Source organism: Phyllobates terribilis, unplaced genomic scaffold (genome assembly GCF_046119375.1).
Source record: "Phyllobates terribilis strain yellow unplaced genomic scaffold, ASM4611937v1 Scaffold_1__5_contigs__length_1240528914, whole genome shotgun sequence".
Taxonomy (NCBI): domain Eukaryota; kingdom Metazoa; phylum Chordata; class Amphibia; order Anura; family Dendrobatidae; genus Phyllobates; species Phyllobates terribilis.
In genome coordinates, this window is record NW_027362761.1 from 790,125,774 (window position 1) to 790,146,365 (window position 20,592).

A 20,592-nucleotide genomic window follows, 5' to 3' on the forward strand; every position below is an offset into this window, starting at 1 on the left:
CTGTGTAATGAGAGATATTAGCTAGATAGATGGGCGCTTGTGTGGTAGTCATATATTGTAGATAATTCCTAGCCTGTGTACCTCTGCAACCGCTGGTGCAGCACATTTTTGGTGTTCTTGTGCAAGTACTGAGATTCTGACAGAAACAGAGGGCCCATGCGATACAATAGTGCTGTGCACCACTGGCATAGAGCTCCATGTCTCAGTATACCTTGAATCTTTTTTTACACTTGCTAATGTAATCAAGTAAGTGCAGTGCACCTTTTCATTTAGTGGGGTTGAAATTGTGCTCTGCACAGTCTGCAGAGCTTCTTATTGCAGAGCACAAAATCTGTTTTTTTCTGTTGTTATTGTGATATTGAAAGCTGTGTGCACTAAAGTTTTTATAGTGTTAGATACTATTTTAGTGGAGTTGAACTTCAGATCGTTTCAGAGTAAAAAAATACATTTTTTCTCTTGCTACGTCCAGTCCAAAAAATATTTTTTCCTGTGCAAAAAAGTCATACTGTGCTATAAGCCAGCTACTACGTCAGTGGCAGTCAAATTCAGCTTGTACGCACAGTCAAACTTATATATATTTTTGGTTGGCAGGCAGAGTCCACGAGAGGTTTTTTACTGTGGCAAGTTGATCCAGACTGCTAAAAGGCAGATCCTAATTTAGTGGCGTTGAACTTGTCCTGGTTTCACAGTAAAAAAAAAACATCTTCTCTTACTAGGCCCAGTCCAAAAAGTATTTTTCCTGTGCCAAAAGTCATACAGTGCTATAAGCCAGCTACTACGTCAGTGGCGGTCAAATTCAGCTTCTACGCACAGTCAAACCTTTATATATGTATCTGACCAACATGAGTGGGAAAAAGAAAGGGCGTGGTGGAAGGGGGAATAGGCTTGGTCCTTAAGGTGTACGTAAGGTATGTAGTAATGTTAGTGAAAGCACTAGTGAACCGACACAAACAGGTCCTATCCAAAGACAACTGACAAGTGACAACTTATGTTAGTGGACGGCCTACTGCACTCTCTTCCTTTGGCAGCCGCACAGCGATACGCCTTGTTGATAAGTCCCAGAAAGAGCAGGTGCTCCAGTGAAAGGCACGCTCTGCTTCCAGTGGCCTCTCCTCTTTTTCCTCCACCTTAAAATCACACCCAGTACAGTCCACAGAGGTGGCACCCCAATTACCCATGCTTCCCCCCGCGTCACAACTGGCCAACTTCCCAACTGACTGTAGCGAACCACAAATGGGCGAGTCGGTAGAACTCTTCACCCATTCTACACCATGGGCATCAGAAGTGTACTCCAAACAGTCACAGAGTCAAGGGAAGAAAAGCATCTGCACCGATGCCCAAAATTTTTTTTAGCTTGGATTCGTGGCAGGACAAAGTAGGGTAGTAGATGTTAACCGCAGGGGAGAGAGGTGATCCCGATGAGACTCAGATACCTGAGGCTCATGCGGACTGTACTGTGCTGTCAGGGCAACAAGACGAGAGGGGTCACTCTGAGGGCGAGGAATGGGATAACACATTGGATGATGATGAGGTTGAAGATCCTACTTGGTGTGAACCTAGAGTCACACAGCTGAGTAGCTCATCTGAGGAGTTGGAGGAAGAAGATGAGGTTACATTTCGCCCTACGGCGCAGACACGGAGTGATGCAAGTACGAGGAGCACTGCAACCTTAGCCACAACCGTGGGTGTGGCCATCAGCGGTCACGGGTCTGCAGCTCGCAGGGGCAGCAAGAGTTGCCTAGCATGAGCCTTTTTTTGTCACTGCAAAGGATGAGCCAACTCATGTTATCTGCAAACTTTGCGGTGAAAAACTCAGTAGAGGGAAAAACTGCAATAATTTGACTACTACATGCATGAACGTTCACATGCTCAAAAACATTCTTTATGCTGGGAATCTTACCGCGCTAAAATGCGGACCAGCGCACCTCAACAACCATCAGCTGCCCCACCAAACGCATCTGCTGCTTCTTCCTCCTCCACTGTTACTGTGCCAAGTATTGTCACGAAGGTCTCCCATCGCAGAAACTCCAGTTCTTTACCCGTTCCAGTCAGGCCCGTCAGCTGTAACGGAAGCGGACACGCCTGCTGTGCTTGTTTCACCGCGCACACCGCATGTTTATCAATCCACCATAACATCTGCACCTCACTCACGCTCCACCAGTTTTTCTGGTTCACCATACTCCACCCTCTCTCAGTACCTTAGCCAGCCCTGGGTCCCACAGATGTGGTCACGTAAAAGATTGTTTCCTCCGACGCATGACAAAAGCTAAGAGGTTGTACTCCACTATCTCCAATCTCTTGGCCATGAACATGCTGCCTTTCTGCCTGGTAGATACAGACGGTTTCCAAAAATTGATGGCCGTTGCAGTCTCCCACTACCGGTTGCCCAGTCGCCATTACTTCTCTAAGAAAGCTGTGCCTGCGTTACACCAGCATGTTGCAGACAGCATCACCCGTTCCTTGTCTAAATCTACGTGTGCCAGGGTGCATTTCACCACACGCATCTGGACGAGTAAGCAAGGCCAAGGACGTTACATCTCGCTGACTGGGCACTGGGTGACTCTGTTGGCTGTGGGGGCAGGCGGGGAAGGGGCTGCTCCACAAATCTTGGAATCCCCAAGGCTTGCAGATAAAATCTCTGTATTTCCCACTTCCTCTGCTGCTTCTGCATCCTCCACCTCCTCTAGGGCCTCCACCTGTGCACTCAACCTCTACCTTAACAAGACACGCATTCCAAGAGTGCGGAGCAAATACTCACCACCTCCGTACTGCGCAGTCAGGGCTCACCGTAATCAGGCAGTCTTCAAATTAATATGCCTTGGAGATCGCAGTCATACAGGTGAAGAGTTATTGGCAGCTCTCCAGGCACAGTTTGAGCAATGACTGTCTCCGCTAAACCTAGAGCCATGGAAGGCGATAATGATGCGAATCTGTTAGCGGCCCTAGGCCGAGGCAAGCTCGCACATGTGCCTTGCATGGCTCACGTCCTCAACCTGGTGGTACAGTGATTTCTCCGCCACTATCCTGGCCTGGATGAGCTGCTTCACAAAGTATGGAAGCTGTGTACTCACTTCTGCCATTCGCACCCCTCATGTGATCGACTTGCATCGATACAGGGTCTTTGTCTGTGCCAGTTAACAGTTTGATCTGCGATGTGCCGACGCGGTGAAATTCCACTCTGCACATGTTGCAGCAACTGTGCCAGCAGCAACGAGCTCTGATGCAGCATGTCATGGCTTATAGCTTGGGGCAACGTAGTACGGACTTGGGGCATATCACGAGTGGGAACAGATTAAGGACTTCTGCACCCTTCCGCACAGTTTTGAAATGGCTACTAACTGGTTAGGGCTGACGATGCTGTCATCAGCATCATTATTCCGGTCACATACATGCTGGAGCAAACTTTGAATAACCTGCGGCAGGAGGTGGTGACCCCAGAAAAAGAGGATAATGCTGAAGGGATACCAATGTCTCAAATTTCCAGACTGTCGCCACACAGGCGGATGCCAAGTGATGGTGGATTACAGCGATCGAGGGGGTTTGGTGATACCAGGCAAACTGTTAGTGAAGGTGCAAGAGCCGAGGAACTAATGGAGGAGGAAGAGGTGATGGGTAAGCAGCTGTCAGAGGATGAAGAGGATAATCATCCCCTCTCGTTTGAACGTGGTTGGCAAGAGGGGATGGCGGAAACAAGCAGCAGTGTTACGCAGCCCACAATACAGCCTGGCTTTGTCCCTCCTGGAAGAGCCCCACTTTTGAGTGCCTTCTTAATGCACTATCTGCAACATGATCCCTGTATAGTTAGGATTCAAAATAAAGCTGACTACTGGGTTGCCACTCTGTTAGATCCACGTTATAAGAGTCAATTTTGCCAGTTGCTTCCCACCCTGGAAAGGGACCCGCTTATGTTTGAGTATTGAAACAAGCTTTTAAGCAACCTTAATAGAGGTTTTCCCCAAGATAACAGTGAGGCACACAGTGTGCATCGCAGCTGTAGTCTGTGGTCTTTCAACCTCCGGCACGTCAGTATGTCAGTGCCAAAATATTAGCAGCAGCAGCAGAGTAAGTGGCAGAAGCAATTTCTGGGAGTCCTTTCACACATTTTTTGCACCAGTTCGTGCAGCAGCACAACAGAGTACAAGTCTGACACGTGGTGAATGACTGGAGAGGATGGTGGAGGAGTATATAGAGCTTAATATGAATACCATCAGGGAGGATTTTCACCCTTTTACATTTTGGTCTTCACAAATGGATGAATGGCCTGAGCTCGCCTCTCACGCCTTGGAGGTTTTATCATGTGCGGCAGCCAGCGTTCTCTCTGAATGTGTCTTCAGCGCTGCTGGTAGTGTCTTGACAGATAAGCGCACCGGACTGTCCCCTGAAAGTGTAGACCGCCTAACTTTCATCAAGATGAACAAGTCATGGATCTCTAAGGACTTTTGCACCGCAATTGCAGACTGTACAGAGTAGGCGATGTTGTCGTTTTGAGTGTGCTGCATTGATCTCTTGAAATTGCAGTCTGTGATATGGCTTCTGTGCCTGCTCTTGCTGCTGCTGCTGCTGCAGGTTTTAGGCCCTAATTTTGGGAAATGTGGAGAATTCTGATTGTGTCTCCGTCCATTGGGTTGGCTGTAGTGGGACAGGTTTGGGTCTGTGTTAAACTACTTGTAGTCTGATGAAATTGATGCCACTTTGGTGATGTTAGGCCCTCATTAGGGCAATGTGAACACTCCTGGCTACGTCTCCATCTCCAGGGTTGGCTGTACTGGAAGAAATGTGGGTTTTATTTACACTATTTCTACTGTAGTGAAATTGATTAGATATTGCTAGAGTCTGCCACTAATTTTTTGAAATGTGGAGAATCCTGATTGGGTCTCCATCAATTGGGTTGGCTGTAGTGGAACTGGTTTAGGCCTCCTTTGCAATACTTATACTCTAGTGAAATTGATGCCACTTCAGTGGTGTTAGGCCCTCATTTAGGGCAATGTGAACATTCCTTGTTAGGTCTCCATCTCCTGGGTTGGCTGTACTGGAAGAGGTGTGGGTCTTATTTACACTATTTGTACAGTAGTGAAATTGATTAGACATTGCTAGTGTCTGCCACTAATTTTTTAAAATGTGGAGAAAAATGATTGGGTCTCCGTCTATTGGGTTGGCTGTAGTGGAACTGGTTTAGGCCTCCTTTGCAATACTTATACTCTAGTGAAATTGATGCCACTTCGGTGGTGTTAGGCCATCATTTAGGGCAATGTGAACACTCCTGGTTAAGTCTCCATCTCTTAGGTTGTCTGTACTGGAAGAGATGTGGGTCTCATTTACACTATTTCTACTGTAGTGAAATTGATTACACTTTACTGGCGTCTGCCACTAATTTTTGGAAATGTGGGGAATCCTGAATGGGTCTCCATCCATTGGGTTGACTGTAGTGGAAGAGGTTTTGGTCTCCATGCATTTCTATAGTTATACTGTAGTGAAATTAAGCATTTGGTGCAGATATTGTTCTCCCCAAACAGGTACGCAAACGTGATAAACTCTAAATTGATTTTCAATAAACAACCATCAGCCACCCCATCAAACACCTCTTCTGCTTCTTCCTCCTCCTCTGTTACCCTGCCTAGTTGTGCCATGCAGGTGTCCGACAGAACCAGCTGTATTAGGCTGAGTGACAGTCCGTCAGCTGTAAGTGAAGCAGACATGCCTGCTGTGTTTGTTTCTCTGAGTACACCACACGTTTCTCAATCCACCGTATCATCTCCGCCTGCACCTCATGGTCTATTGGTTTGTCTGCCCTCTCTCAGCACTGCAGCCAGCCCTCAATCCCACTGTTGTGGTCACGTAAAAGATTGTTTCATCCTACACATGACAAAGCTAAGAGGTTGAACTCCACCATCTCCAATCTGTTGGCCACGGAAATGGTGGTCTTAGGCCCTATTTCTTTAAATGTAAACAATTCCGATTGAGTCTGCATTAGAGATGAGCGGTGTTCGACTAGAACTGTTCGCCAATCTCAAATTCGAGCTGTTTTGGGCGGTGTTCGAGTTGTTCGACGAACCCGAACGATTTGCAAAAAATTCGGCTGTTCGAGGTTATGTTCGATAACTGTTCGTGCACCAAAAGCGTGTCCTGCATGTCTGGCGCTATTTTGAGCACCAATCATGCAGGGATTGCCTGCCACTCACTGTAATGCCACAGCCATGGTGGTTGTGGCATTACAGTGATTGCCCAAATTGATGGGAACAGTGCCCACAGTGAAACATGAAAAGCCGGCAATTCAGCAGCGACATACACCGGTACCCGACAATTTAGAACAGAAAGAATAGAGAATCACACATAGATTAGATAGATAGAAACATGTCAGTCACATATATATGAAGTGCAGTGACAGTGTTGCTTACTGCACTTGTCATTTAGTGTAAAGGATTTATTAAAAAAAATAATAGTGTTTTTATGCACTGTCTCTTTAAAAAAGCCGGCCGGCAATTCAGCAGCTGTACCCGACAATTTAGAATAGAAGGAATAGAGAATCACACATAGATTAGATAGATAGAAACATGTCAGTCACATATATATGAAGTACAGTGACAGTGTTGATTACTGTACTTGTCATTTAGTGTTAAAATAAAGGATTTATTTAAAAAAAAAATTGGTGTGGGGTTCCCCTTAATTTTAGTCTCTAGCAGAGGTTAAGCAGACGGCTGGGGCAGATGTTTGAAGCCTGGGAAGGGGTAATACCCACGGAGCTTCCCAGGCTACTAATATCAGCCCCCAGCTGAATACCTAGCCTTTACTAGCTATTGAAATGGGGGACCCCCCCAATAAATGACGTGGGGTCCCCCCTATTTTAATAGCTAGCAACGGCTAGGCAGACAGCTGGGGACTGATATTAATAGCCCAGGAAGGGTACCATGAATATTGGCCCCCTCCCAGGCTAGAAACACCAGCCGTCAGCTGCCCCAGAAATGGCGCTCTTCCCACTGCCCTGTAGTGGTGGCAGTGGGGTAATAGGGCTGGGGTTGATGTCAGCTTAAAATGCCAGCTGACATCAAGCCCAGGTTAGTAATGGAGAGGCGTCTATAAGATGCCCCCATTACTAACCCCATAGTCAAAGTTAAAAGAAAACACAAACACCCAGAATAAAGTCCTTTAATTGAAATAAAGACACAATTCTTTATTGTTCTAAATTAAACCATACTTACCCTCACGCCCATTCCAGCTGAAGCCAATGATCTCCTGCAATAAAAGAAAAATAATAAAGCAACATCATCCTTACCTTTCCAAGGTTCTCACGACAGCTTCATCTCTGCTACATCGAGATGATAGGCTGGACCGCAGCAGAACGCTACCATCCAGCCTGTCATCCCGCAGACACTGAGAAGCGCAGGCATGCTTGCACTCCTCAGTGTCTCTCTGTGACGGCATCCAGATGAGCCGAGGTCATGTCCAATGAACTCGGCTCACCTCATGCACGTCACTGACAGCGTGGGAAAATTCTCCTGCACTCAGCGCTTCAGCGTGAGAATTTTCCCAGGCTGTCAGTGACGTGCATGAGGTGAGCTCATGTCCAATGAACTCAGCTCACCTCATGTACGTCACTGACAGCGTGGGAGAATTCTGAAGCGCTGAGTGCAGGAGAATTTTCCCACGCTGTCAGTGACGTGCATGAGGTGAGCTGAGTTCATTGGACATGAAGAGCTCACCTCATGTCGTGGGAACCATGGAAAGGTAAGGATGATGTTGCTTTATTATTTTTCTTTTATTGCAGGAGATCGTTGGCTTCAGCTGGAATGGGTGTGATGGTAAGTATGGTTTAATTTAGAACAATAAAGAATTGTGTGTTTTTTTCAATTAAAGGACTTTTTTCTGGGTGTTGTGTTTTTTTTAAATACTTTACTAGAAATTCATGGTGGTCATGTCTAATATTGGCGTGACCCCATGAATTTCGGGCTTAGGGCCAGCTGATAATGCCAAGCTGGCCCTAACCCCTTTATTACCTTGTGAGCCACCGCACCAGGGCCCTGGATGAGTTGGGTACAGCGCCAGAAGATGGCACTTCTATGAACGTATTTTTTTTTTTAATTATTTCATGAAATTCATGAAATAATTAAGAAAAAAGGGCTTCCCTATATTGTTGTGTCCGGCCAGGTACAAATAGGCAGCTGGTGGTTGGGGGCAGCCCGTTCCTGCCTGCTGTACCTGGCTGGACACAAATATAGTGCGAAGCCTCACGTCAATTTTTTTTTTAATTATTTCATGAAACTAGATGGTGGCCCGATTCTAATGCATCGGGTATTCTAGAATATGTATGCGGCAGACCAGGCGCAATCAGCAGAGCGGTGTTTAAATTTGGCGCCAATATCGCTGACTGGTCGCGGCCAGCAACCGCGACCAATCAGCAAAGCAGTGTTGAAATTTGGCGACTATATCGCTGATTGGTCACGGCCGGCGGTCGCGACTAATCAGCAGAGCGGGGCTTAAATTTTGCGCCAATAATGCTGATTGGTCGCGGCCAGCGAACGTGACCAATCCGCAGAGCGGGGTTTAAATTTTGCGCCAATAATGGTGATTGGTCACGACCGCGACCATTCAGCAGAGCGGTGTTTAAATTTGGCGGCAATAATGTTGATTAGTCGCGGCCGGCGGTCGCGACCAATCAGCAGAGCGGGGTTGAAATTTGGCGCCAATAATGCTGATTGGTCGCAATCGTCGGCCGCGACCAATCAGCAGAGTGGTGTTTAAATTTGGCGCCAAAATCGCTAATTGGTCACGGCCGGCAACCGTGACCAATCAGCAGAGCGGGGTTTAAATTTGGCGCCAATACTGCTGATTGGTCGCGGACGGCGACCGCGACCAATCAGCAGAGCGGTGTTGAAATTTTGGGGCAATATTGCTGATTGATCTCGGCCAGCGACCGCGATCAATCAGCAGAGCGGTGTTTAAATTTGGCGCCAATAATGCTGATTAGTCGGGGCCGGCATCCGCGACCAATTAGCAGAGCGGGGTTTAAATTTGGCACCAATCTCGCTGATTGGTCGCGGCTGGAGTCCGCAACCAATCAGCAGAGCGTTGTTTAAATTTGGCGCCAAGCTCGCTGATTGGTCACGGCCGCTATTTAAATGTGGCGCCCAAATCGGTGATTGGTCGCGGGCAGCGTCCGCGACCAATCAGCAGAGCGGTGGTTAACTTTAGCGCCAAGATCACTGATTGGTCGCGTGCGGAGAGCGCGACCAATCAGCGAATCGTATTGGTGAGGACCAGGGAGCGCCGCTGCCTGGTCGGATACTTCCGCTGCGAGAAGCCGGGAGATGAGCGACTGCTCGCAGCAGAAGTATCCCGACCCGCAGCGCCGCTCCCCGGTCCTCCCTTGACACCCTAGCCGCTGATGTCCCCACAGTATCCGCATGGTGTTACAAAGATCCGGACATTTGTGTTAAAAATCGCTGATTGGTCGCGGGCGCTGCCCGCGACCAATCACCGATTTGGGCGCCAAATTTAAATATCGGCCGCGACCAATCACCAATCTTGGCTCCACATTTAAACACCGCTGTGCTGATTGGTCGCCGACGCTGGGCGCGACCAATCACCGATTTTGGCGCCACATTTAAATAGCGTCCTCGACCAATCAGTACAGCGGTGTTTAAAGGTGGAGCCAAGATCGGTGATTGGTCGCGGCCGATATTTAAATTTGGTGCCCAAATCGGTGATTGGTCGCGGGAAGCGCCTGCGACCAATCAGCGATTTTTAACACAAATGTCCGGACCTTTGTAACACCATGCTGATACTGTGGGGACATCAGCGGCTAGGGTGTGAAGGGAGGACCGGGGAGCGGTGCTGCGGTCGGGATACTTCTGCTGTGAGTGGCCGCTCATGTCCTGGGTTCTCGCAGCGGAAGTATCCGCACAGGCAGCGTCGCTGACATCCATGCGGCTAGGGTGTAAAGGGAGGACCGGGGAGCGGCGCTGACATCCAATTGGTCGCGGCCGCTATTTAAATGTGCCGCACAAATCGGTGATTGGTCGCGGTCTTGACCCGCGACCAATCACTGATCTTGCCGCCAAAGTCTAACACTACTGTGCTGATTGGTCGCGGACGCTGCCCGCGACCAATCACCGATTTGTGCGCCAAATTTAAATATCGTCCGCGACCAATCACCGATCTTGGCTCCACATTTAAATAGCGTCCGCGACCAATCAGTACAGCGGTGTTTAAATGTGGAGCCAAGATGGGTGATTGGTCGCGGCCGATATTTAAATTTGGCGCCCAGCGATTTTTAACACAAATGTCCGGACCTTTGTAACACCATGGTGATTGACCCGCGACCAATCACTGATCTTGCCGCCAAAGTTAAACACTACTGTGCTACTCATGCACGTCACTGACAGCGTGGGAAAATTCTCACGCTGAAGCGCTGAGTGCAGGAGAATTTTCCCACGCTGTCAGTGACGTGCATGAGGTGAGCCGAGTTCATTGTCGGCTCATCTGGATGCCGTCACAGCCAGACACTGAGGAGCGCAAGCATGCCTGCGCTTCTCAGTGTCTGCGGGATGACAGGCTGGATGGCAGCGTTCTGCTGCGGTCCAGCCTGTCATCTCGATGTAGCAGAGCTGAAGCTGTCGTGGGAACCATGGAAAGGTAAGGATGATGTTGCTTTATTATTTTTCTTTTATTGCAGGAGATCGTTGGCTTCAGCTGGAATGGGCGTGACGTTAAGTATGGTTTAATTTAGAACAATAAAGAATTGTGTCTTTATTTCAATTAAAGGACTTTATTCTGGGTGTTTGTGTTTTCTTTTAACTTTGACTATGGGGTTAGTAATGGGGGCATCTTATAGACGCCTCTCCATTACTAACCTGGGCTTGATGTTAGTTGGCATTATAAGCTGACATCAACCCCAGCCCTATTACCCCACTGCCACCGCTACAGGGCAGTGGGAAGAGCGAGGCTAAGTGCCAGAATTGGGTCATCCTATGGATGTGCCATTTCTCGGGCGGCTGACGGCTGGTGTTTCAAGCCTGGGAGGGGGCCAATATTCATGGCACCCTTCCTGGACTATTAATATCAGCCCCCAGCAGTCTGCCTAGCCTTTGCTAGCTATTAAAATAGGGGGGACCCCACGTCATTTTATTGGGGGGGTCCCCCATTTTAATAGCTAGTAAAGGCTAGGTATTCAGCTGGGGGCTGATATTAGTAGCCTGGGAAGCTCCGTGGGTATTACCCCCTTCCCAGGCTTCAAACATCTGCCCCAGCCGTCTGCTTAACCTCCGCTAGAGACTAAAATTACGGGCAACCCCACGCCAATTTTTTTTTTTATAAATCCTTTATTTTAACACTAAATGACAAGTACAGTAACCAACACTATCACTGTACTTCTTATATATGTGACTGACATGTTTCTATCTATCTAATCTATGTGTGATGCTCTATCTTTCTGTTCTAAATTGTCGGGTACTGCTGCTGAATTGCCGGCTGGCTTTTTTAAAGAGACAGTGCATGAAAACACTATTATTTTTTTTAAATAAATCCTTTACACTAAATGACAAGTACAGTAACCAACACTGTCACTGTACTTATTATATATGTGACTGACATGTTTATATCTATCTAATCTATGTGTGAAGCTCTATTCTTTCTTTTCTAAATTGTCGGGTACCGCTGCTGAATTGCCGGCCGGCTTTTTTAAAGAGACGGTGCACGAAAACACTATTATTTTTTTTAATAAATCCTTTACACTAAATGACAAGTACAGTAACCAACACTGTCACTGTACTTCTTACATATGTGACTGACATGTTTCTATCTATCTATCTATCTAATCTATGTGTGATGCTCTATTCCTTCTTGTCTAAATTGTTGGGTACCGGTGTATGCCGCTGCTGAATTGCCGGCCGGCTTTTTTAAAGAGAGCGTCTTCTGAGCAGTTTGTCAGCTTTTGGACACATTTGAAGGTGTTTTCTATGTGTTTCTATGAGTTTTTGTTTGCCTGCCATTGGTTTTAACGGTGTTCGACGGTGTTCTAAGGTGTTCGACGAACAGTTCGACGAACAGTTCCTCGAACATCCCGGTGTTCGACGAACCGAACCGAACCCGAACACTACGGGGGTGGCTCAACACTAGTCTGCATCTCCTGGGTTGGCTGTAGTAGGACAGGTACGGGTCTGCGTTAAACTACTTGTAGTCTGATGACATTGATGCCACTTCGGTGGTGTTAGGCCCTCATTTAGGGCAATGTGAACACTCCTGGTTAGGTCTCCATTTCCTTGGTTGGCTGCAAGAGGTGTGGGTCTTATTTACACTCTTTCTACTGTAGTGAAATTGATTAGACATTGCTAGTGTCTGCCACTAATTTTTTTAAATGTGTGGAATCCTGATTGGGTCTCCATCTATTGGGTTGGCTGTAGTGGAACCTTCCTGTTCTTCAGTCTAAGTTGTGTAAGGTTGCTTACCAGTCCTTGCTGCACTCGTGATACAGACTCTGCCTGCTGCATTCCTGATACAGACTCCGCCTGCTGCACTCTGATACAAACTTTGCCTGCTGCACCATCTAGTCTGTCCTACTGGGTCCAGCTGCTGCGTGTCTGTTGGTCTGTCCTGGAGCAGCACCTGGCGTTCATCGGGAGCCAAGTCTAACCTCACCATCAGAGGCTCTAGTGAACAGTCACTTAGTCATGCCTCTCAAGGCTTTCCGGGGTCCATGGCACAGTGGTTCCACAAATGACATCCGTGACAGTGCGCCCTTGCAGGCAGGGTCCTCTCTCCTGTTGTACCAGTCGGTGACCCCTTTTGACATGTAAAGCGCAACTGAATAAATGTCGCTGTCACAGTAATAATGATTATACTACTTGTAATCTGGGTCAATTGATGGCACTTCCCTGGTGTCTACACCTAATTTGATGCATTTTGGCAGCTTTTGGTCCCGTTTCTAGGTGTTGTCTATGCATTTTTTTGGTCCCCCCATTGACTCCTATGGGATTCGGAAATGTTCGACGAACATTCAGCGAATAAATTCGGCGAATATCAATTTGTTCGGCGAACTTTTCTGAACCGAACATTGAAATGTCCGCTCATGCCTATTCACAATGAACTGACCCCACCCTCAGTTTTACATTATGTACAATATGAGTAAATGCTTTCTGCGCAAGTGGTGCGGAGTCGATGGCGAAGATGAAACTAGGTTTAGCTAAAGTACAGCAAGCAAGACCATGAGTTTTCACAAACTCAGCATCAACCAGCTGACTCCGGCTCCAATGTTAACAAACACAGAAATTTTCTCGGTTTTCCTCTTTAGCACCACCTCTGCTTTCAGGACAAAGCGGGAACTGCAGGTTGGCAACAAATGCACCCCTAATTTATCCAACTCCAGACTACCAAGAGTTAATCGAGTCTCCTTTTGTTTAGTAATTGAAGGGCAGGTCCCAACAAAATGTCCCTTTTTCCCACAGAAAAAAACATATGCCTTTTTTCTTGCAAATCTGCATGATGCAGAGACACCCACTAATTTCATGGGTTCCTCCACCTCCCCCAGTACTGGTTCACCCCCAGACCACTCCCCCGGCAGAGGTACACAACCCAAACAAGAAGGCTCCGGAGAAGGTTGCCTCACCCGTCTATCCTGAAGGCGTCTATCAAGGTGTATGGCCAATGACACGGCAGCCTCCAAGGACTGGGGGGTTTCATATACAGCCAAGGCATCTTTCAACCTTTCAGTAAGCCCCTCACAAAATTGACTTCTAAGGGCTGAGTAATTCCATTTGGAATCTGTTGCCCATCTACAGAATTCGGAACTATGCGTCTCCACTGACCGATTCCCCTACTGAAGGCGGTGTAGCCTAGACTCAGCCAAAGCGACTCGGTCAGGTTCATCATAGATGAAGGCCACAGCGCAGAAAAAACCCTCCACAGACTGGATACAAACCAAATCCTGCGGTAAAGAAAGCGCCCATGACTGGGGATCTCCCTGCAGTAGAGAGATCACAATTCCAATCCGTTGCTCCTCATTTCTGGAGGAGTAAGGACGAAGTTTAAAATACAGTTTGCAGGCCTCCTTGAAAACAAAAAACTTGTCCCTACCTCCTGAAAACCTGTCCAGGAGGGCAACCTTGGGTTCAGTCTGGACAGACCTACCTACAGAGACTCCCACATTGGCGACCTGTAGCTGCTGATGCAGCTGCTGAACCTTACAGCAGAGGTCATTCACCTACACAGACAGACAGAGGAACTGCTCTGCGAGCTCTGCAACTGAACCCATACCAAGGGGAAAGGAAAAATAAAAGGTTCATGCCAAAAACACACAGAGAAAAAAAAAAACAAAGTGTCGGGTTTTTTTTCCTTTTCAAAATGTGCTCGGCCGACGATAATGTCACACAAGGTGTGAGAAAGACTAAGTGCAATGCAAAGGGAAGAGGGAAAGGGAGCCCAGGCTCTAGGGAAAGGGGGGAGTGGAGACCTCCTAGGCTGATCTAGTGTCACCCTGTCTCCACTAATGTCCCTATATTGTTTTTTCACCAATTGCCGCATGCATACCTCGCCCTGTCTTTCTCTGGCATTAGGCTCAGGCTAGGGAAGGGAGGCTATGAGCATTAGTCAATCCCCACTGAACACTAAAGACTACAAAGGTGGACAAACAAGGGAAAATTGCTTAGCTTAAGTCGACTCCAGTCAAATGCACACACGTCATCTAGCACCAGAAAGGAAGAAGTACTGCTCTTGCTCAAGCCTTCACAAAGAGTAATCAATGTCGCCGGCACCTCCCTCTTGCATACAACAGGTATTTATACAACTAGGCCAGGGTGTTAATTAGCCAGAGGAAGGTAACCACTGGGTCCTAGAGATACAGCTTTTAAGAAGTTGTCTGTAATGCCAAACAAAGAGATCTCCTGCAACCAACTGCAGGGTGACTGTCTGTGACTTCTGACACACCCGTGACACCAACCTATACCTGACTTTGCAATTTCATTTAGGTGGTGCCACCATAACTTCCACTCGGCACGCCTGCTGTCTTGGAGTCATATTTGACACACAACTTTCCTTTATTCAACATGGAAAATTACTTACTCGCTTATGTCACCTGCACCTTAAGATCATCTCCAGAATTCGACCTTTTCTCACCTAAAAGTCAACATTTCAAGTGCAAGCAGTAGTCCAGAAATGTGGCAGTTTAGTATTGCGACCTGTGGGTAGGTGTTTGGCGGCATACTTGCATTTCAAGTACCAGAAAGCTAAGGAGATGGATGGCCTCTGTAATCATCATGAATAATTTACTCATTGTCTAGGAGACTGACTACTGCTACTGTATACCTTGTGAACATTGTGGTTTTCAAGCTTTATTGATCCAGGGCCTGCAATCCTATGTGTCGGGAAGACGCATTCCATCCCAGGGTTCCACTGGGTCCCGGATTCCACAATATTACTTCAGTGATGTGACTCACCCCCTGGGCCAGTGCTGTAGTGCGGCGCGCGTGCGCGCGGGGAATACCCGGAGCCGGATCCGATGGGGGTAGTAGTCTTCGTGTGGCGGTGACCCGGTCCGTGCCCAGGGTGGTCAAACTAAGTGGCAGTTATTGGTATGATGGTATTAGTGTCCGACTACGCCACCCGTTGAATGCGGCTATGAAGCCGCCGCTGCAGGGCAGTCCGCTGAGGCCGGTGGTACGGATGTGCAGCGTGGATGGTATAACCCCCAACGGGAGGGGTATGGCCTCAGGGCAGAGGATGAGGTTGATGTTGGGAGTGATGGTGTGGATGTCCCAGCACTAATGGTGCGACAAGGAAGCACGGAGACGCGAGGGTACAGTTCAGGGTCTTTACTGATGGTACAAGGCAAATTCCCCCGGGAGTACTGGCTAGTAGTTGGGGCCTGGTTAGTCTGCGAGTAAGCCGGAGTTCCCCTGGCCAGGTGGAGTTGTAGGCCTTCCCGTTAGTCTGTACCCTTCCTGGCTACCCTGCTTTCGGCGGTTACAAGTAGCCCACGTCCCTGGGTATACCGTGTGGGGCTCACCCGTATGGCTGGTGACCTGGGGCCTCCTGTTAGCCTCCGCTCCGGGATGGCAGTGCTGGTCCCTTCGTTGTGACTGAGCCTCCGGGCTTTTATGGCCAGAGGACCTGGAATCCCCTGCCGGATGGATTCTGCTGCTGGGTATATCTTAGTCCCCAAAGCCTCGGACTCCTGTGTCCGGTTTTTGTACCTTCTCCCAGGGCGAGCTCTGCACAGCTCCAGCCCCTGGCGCTTCTCCTTGGCTCCTACAGAGCTCCTGAGGTCTATCTGTCCCTGTTTCTGCGTGTCCAGACCAGACTCCGTCTCTGTCTGGAACTCCTCTCTCCTAACCCTGCCTCAGCCCCAGTTTATGTAGGGGAAGTTCTTCCCCTCCCAGGACTGGGCAGGAGGTGTGGCATGCTTAGGATTCCTGCCCAGGAGACCTCCCACCTGCTCACAGACGTAATATTGCTATTACTGTGGAAACCAGACCCCTGGGGTGCCACAGATGCGTCAGTGAGATGTACCGTCTCTGGCCACATCTGCTCGGTGATATGTTTGAATCACTCCCATGTGCATGATTTGCGACTGTTTGACAGCTTTAATACATGTGAGGAATGTGTAAGAAGCAGACATTCCTCACATGTATTAAAGCTGTCAAACAGTCGCAAATCATGCACACGGGAGTGATTCAAACATATCACCGAGCAGGCTGTAAATACTCAGTGCTCGTCCGAGTATACTCAGAGAAAGGGTTAACAAAACATACTCGTTCATCACTATCTGGGACCTGTGCTTTTAGAAGTCGGGGACGACACCGGGAGAAATTGTGGCGGCTGGGGACCGAGTATGAAGACCCAGCTGCTGCCATGAGGTTGTGGAAAGCTTCCACCTCCACAAGCCTAAAATGCAACATTTCAAGTGCAAGCAGTAGTCCAGAAATGTGGCAGTTTAGTAATGCGGCCTGTGGGTGGGTGGTTGGCTGCATACTTGCACTTGAATTCCAAGTAACAGAAAGCTAAGGAGTTGGATGATCCATCATGAATAATTTGCTTCTGTCTACCTTCTGAACATTGTTGTCTTCAAACTTGATTGACCCAGGGCCTGCAATCCTCTTTGTTGGGAAGACATATTCCATCCCAGGGTCCCACTGGGTCCCGGATTCCACAATATTATTCCAGTGATGCATCAGTGAGATATAGCATGCCTGGCCACATTCACTTGTCCACGTGTATGTGGTTAGGTGTTCCTTCCCACTAACTGTGCTTGCATTTCAAGGACTGCAGTAGGGACAACTGAACGCTGCAAAGGGACAAGGATGTGGCCGGTGATGGTTGCAAGTTCGCAACAACAGGTACAGGGCAGGAGGCATATTCGCATGTTCCATGGACATGGGATTGGCATGCACGCACAGCAGCAGAAGAGGCAGTGGTGAGACTGTTTCTGGACCTTGGCGTTCGGCCCAGCTAGTTGGGTGCTTTGCTGTCATGTGCCTGAGCAAGCTCGTGGTGGACAGGCTGGTAGTTTTGGCACTCTTGCTGATGCTGGCCTGGCAGATGTTGCAAATGGCCTTTTTGGGTGTACCATCGGCATCTCTGCCCCCTGACAGGCAGAGACGCCGTCCCCCTTACCGCTGCGCTCCTGGTCCAGCGTCTTCAGGCTCTCCTGCTGCTTCTGCCGTCGCGTGCAGCTTCCCGGGCACTGTGCTTAGGGTGCGCGAGCGCTGCCTCCCCCTTAAAGGGGCCGCGCGCGCCGTCCTAAGGAGTCCCCGGCCAATGGCCGGAGGACTTCTCATATAAAAGGCACCTCCTCCAAAATGGAGGTTCCCGTGCAAGGTTGTAGTTTGTGTTCTAACTCTGCTTCATCCTTCAGGTCCCACTGCTAGCTTGACTACCAGTCTAGTCAGCCAGCCTGACTTCCAGTCCAGTCCGCCAGCCTGACTACCAGTCCAGTCCGCCAGCCTGACTACCAGTCCAGTCCGCCAGCCTGACTACCAGTCCTTCCCGACAGTCTGCTTACGGTCCAAACCCGCCAGTCTGTCTATGCCTGCCCGGAGAACATACCAGTTACCTGCCGTGCCTACCAGCCAGCCTACCTGGAGGCTCCTGCTAGTTACCTGCCGTGCCTACCAGCCAGCCTACCTGGAGGCTCCTGCTTGTTACCTGTGGTGTCTGCCAGTCCGTCTACCTGGATCACCCATCAGCTTGCCTGCCGTGCTCATCTGCTGTACCGGTCAGTCCCTGCCTTCTGACCCGTGGGAGTCACCTGCTCTCATACAAGGACTGGTCCAGAGTAGCACCTGGTCCCTCTGCTCGGTCCTTCTCTGGTTCACGGAGTTGATTGAGCCGCCGTGCGACCTTGGTCAGTCCGAGTTGATACCTAGTTACGCCCCTCTGGTCCCTCCTTGCACCGCAGCACAGAGGTTCCACCACCCGGATCCATAACATTGGGGTTATCTAAACAGTCTTTAAAAAAGAACCAGACTCGGGAAGACCTAACAGTTGTACTGGCAACTTCCGTCATGTTGGGGTTACGGTGAACAGTTGCCCTCCTTGTGTCTGTGGCCACCACACTGCTTGTTCCTGCCTGTTGTGGTGCTATGCCTCCCTCTCCTTGTGTGCTGCTGTCCTCGCTTTGCATTTTCCCTTGCCAGGTTGGCTCAGTGACTTCATCGTCCACCGCTTCATCTTCCACTTCCGCACCTTGGTCCTCCTCCTGACTTTCTGTCCATTGTGTCTCATCATCATCCACCTATTTCAACAGTAATTACACTTTCCCAACGTCACCTTCAGGTGACCATGGCTGATCAAATCGCTACATGTGATCTTCTGTTGCCCTGCTTGAAGCTGGCTGGGCGAGACGCCTGAATCTATCAATGGAAAAGTGAACAGCTCTTGGGGTAACCCTGGACTCTAATCTCTCCTTCAAACCACATATCCAAGATCTTTCCACTTCCAAGCGGACCGAGCAAGAGGTCAGAATCTATAAATGTAAAGATGTCCAAGAGTGTCCAAGTGTGGGATCAGTTGTCCCTGGCACTCGGAATGGTGGGAGGAGGAAGGATCAGGGTGAGCAAGATGCCTACTACAAGTGAAAAAAATTTCCTGGATCCGCACATTCCTCAAAAACACTAGTGTACGCCCTCATCATCTCCCGTCTCGACGACTGCAACCTCCTGCTTTGTGGCCTCTTTTCTAACACCCTTGCATTCCTCCAATCTATACTAAACTCTATTGCTAGACTAATACACCTGTCCCCTTGCTATTCCCTGGCCTCTGCTCTCTGTCGGTTAGTGTTGAGCCACCCCCGTAGTGTTCCAGTTCGGTTCGGTTCATCGAACACCCGTGTGTTTGCCGAACTGTTCGTCGAACTGTTCGTCGAACACCGTTAAAACCAATGGCAGGCAAACAGAAACACATAGAAACACATAGAAAACACCTTCAAAGGTGTAAAAAAGCTGACAAACTGCTCAGAAGACATAACTAACACATGGAAAAGTGACAAGTACATATAGTCATGCAAAAAGAAAAGAGGTGGAGGAGTAAAAGGAGGGGGAGACACAGATATAGGCATGTCATGCCCTTCTAAAATCCAAAAAGGGAGAAGCCGACACGGCCAGTCGGTTCCTGCCCGTGCGACCGACGTGTCGCCGGGTTTGTGCCAGAGCCGCAGTGGACCCTGACGGCCAGCCCCCCTCTCCCAATACTGCTGCCTGTCCGCTGGTGGGTCGAGTGAGCCCCCCTGTGGTGGAGGCAGGCCTAATCTTTTTAATTTAAATTGTCTCTCTAATTTGAATGAATACACTTTAAATCCTTTTACAAGGATCTATTGGAGGGCAAGTCTCATGCCAGCAGCCACGGTAATTCCTGCCCCAGTAGCGTCCACTAAAGTTGCTGCAGTTAAAAAACTTTTATAAGGATCGCGCTCGGCGGTCCACCACAAAGCGTCCTACCGCCAGTCCCAGCCCCTATGCCTTGGGGTGCCTCCTGATGCTCTTCACTGAGTATCCCGGGGTCCTGAAGCATTTCCTTTGAAAAAATGAAGTGTCCAAACTACAGGTGGTGTAGCTTGCTTAACAGCTGGGATAATCCACTGACTAGCAGACACTGCTACTAGGCACAAAGTATTTCCTGGGCTAGATGCAGTTAAAAATTTGTAATTAGATACTCTCGTTGGATGCTGAGAAAGCATTCCATAGAGTCTCCTGGCACGCCATATATTATTCTCTTAAAAAGCTTGGGGTAGGCGTCTAGGGGACCCTTTTATAGCCAAAATCACGGCCCTGTATCGCAATACGTCACCTAGGCTGAAGATAAATGGAACTGTAGCACCCCGAGGGCTCGGTTGCTACAGAGGTATTGCACCTCACCCAGAGGTGTGATATCTCACTCTCAGGTAAGGATGGAGTGTGGATCAGGACCCCGACACATGCCTGCCGTGGGGCAGGGCGACCAATATGCCCCTGAGATGGGCACGACAGTCCCTGTCCCTGGCTGGAGTGGGGGGAGGGAACACCGAGGAAGGGGAACCCTGTAGAGCAGGAGCAGGGAGGAAGCAGTTCCTGGGTGCATTGAGAAGGGAGTATAAAAGGTGGGCACCATCTTAGTTCAGTGCAGAGAAGTCTG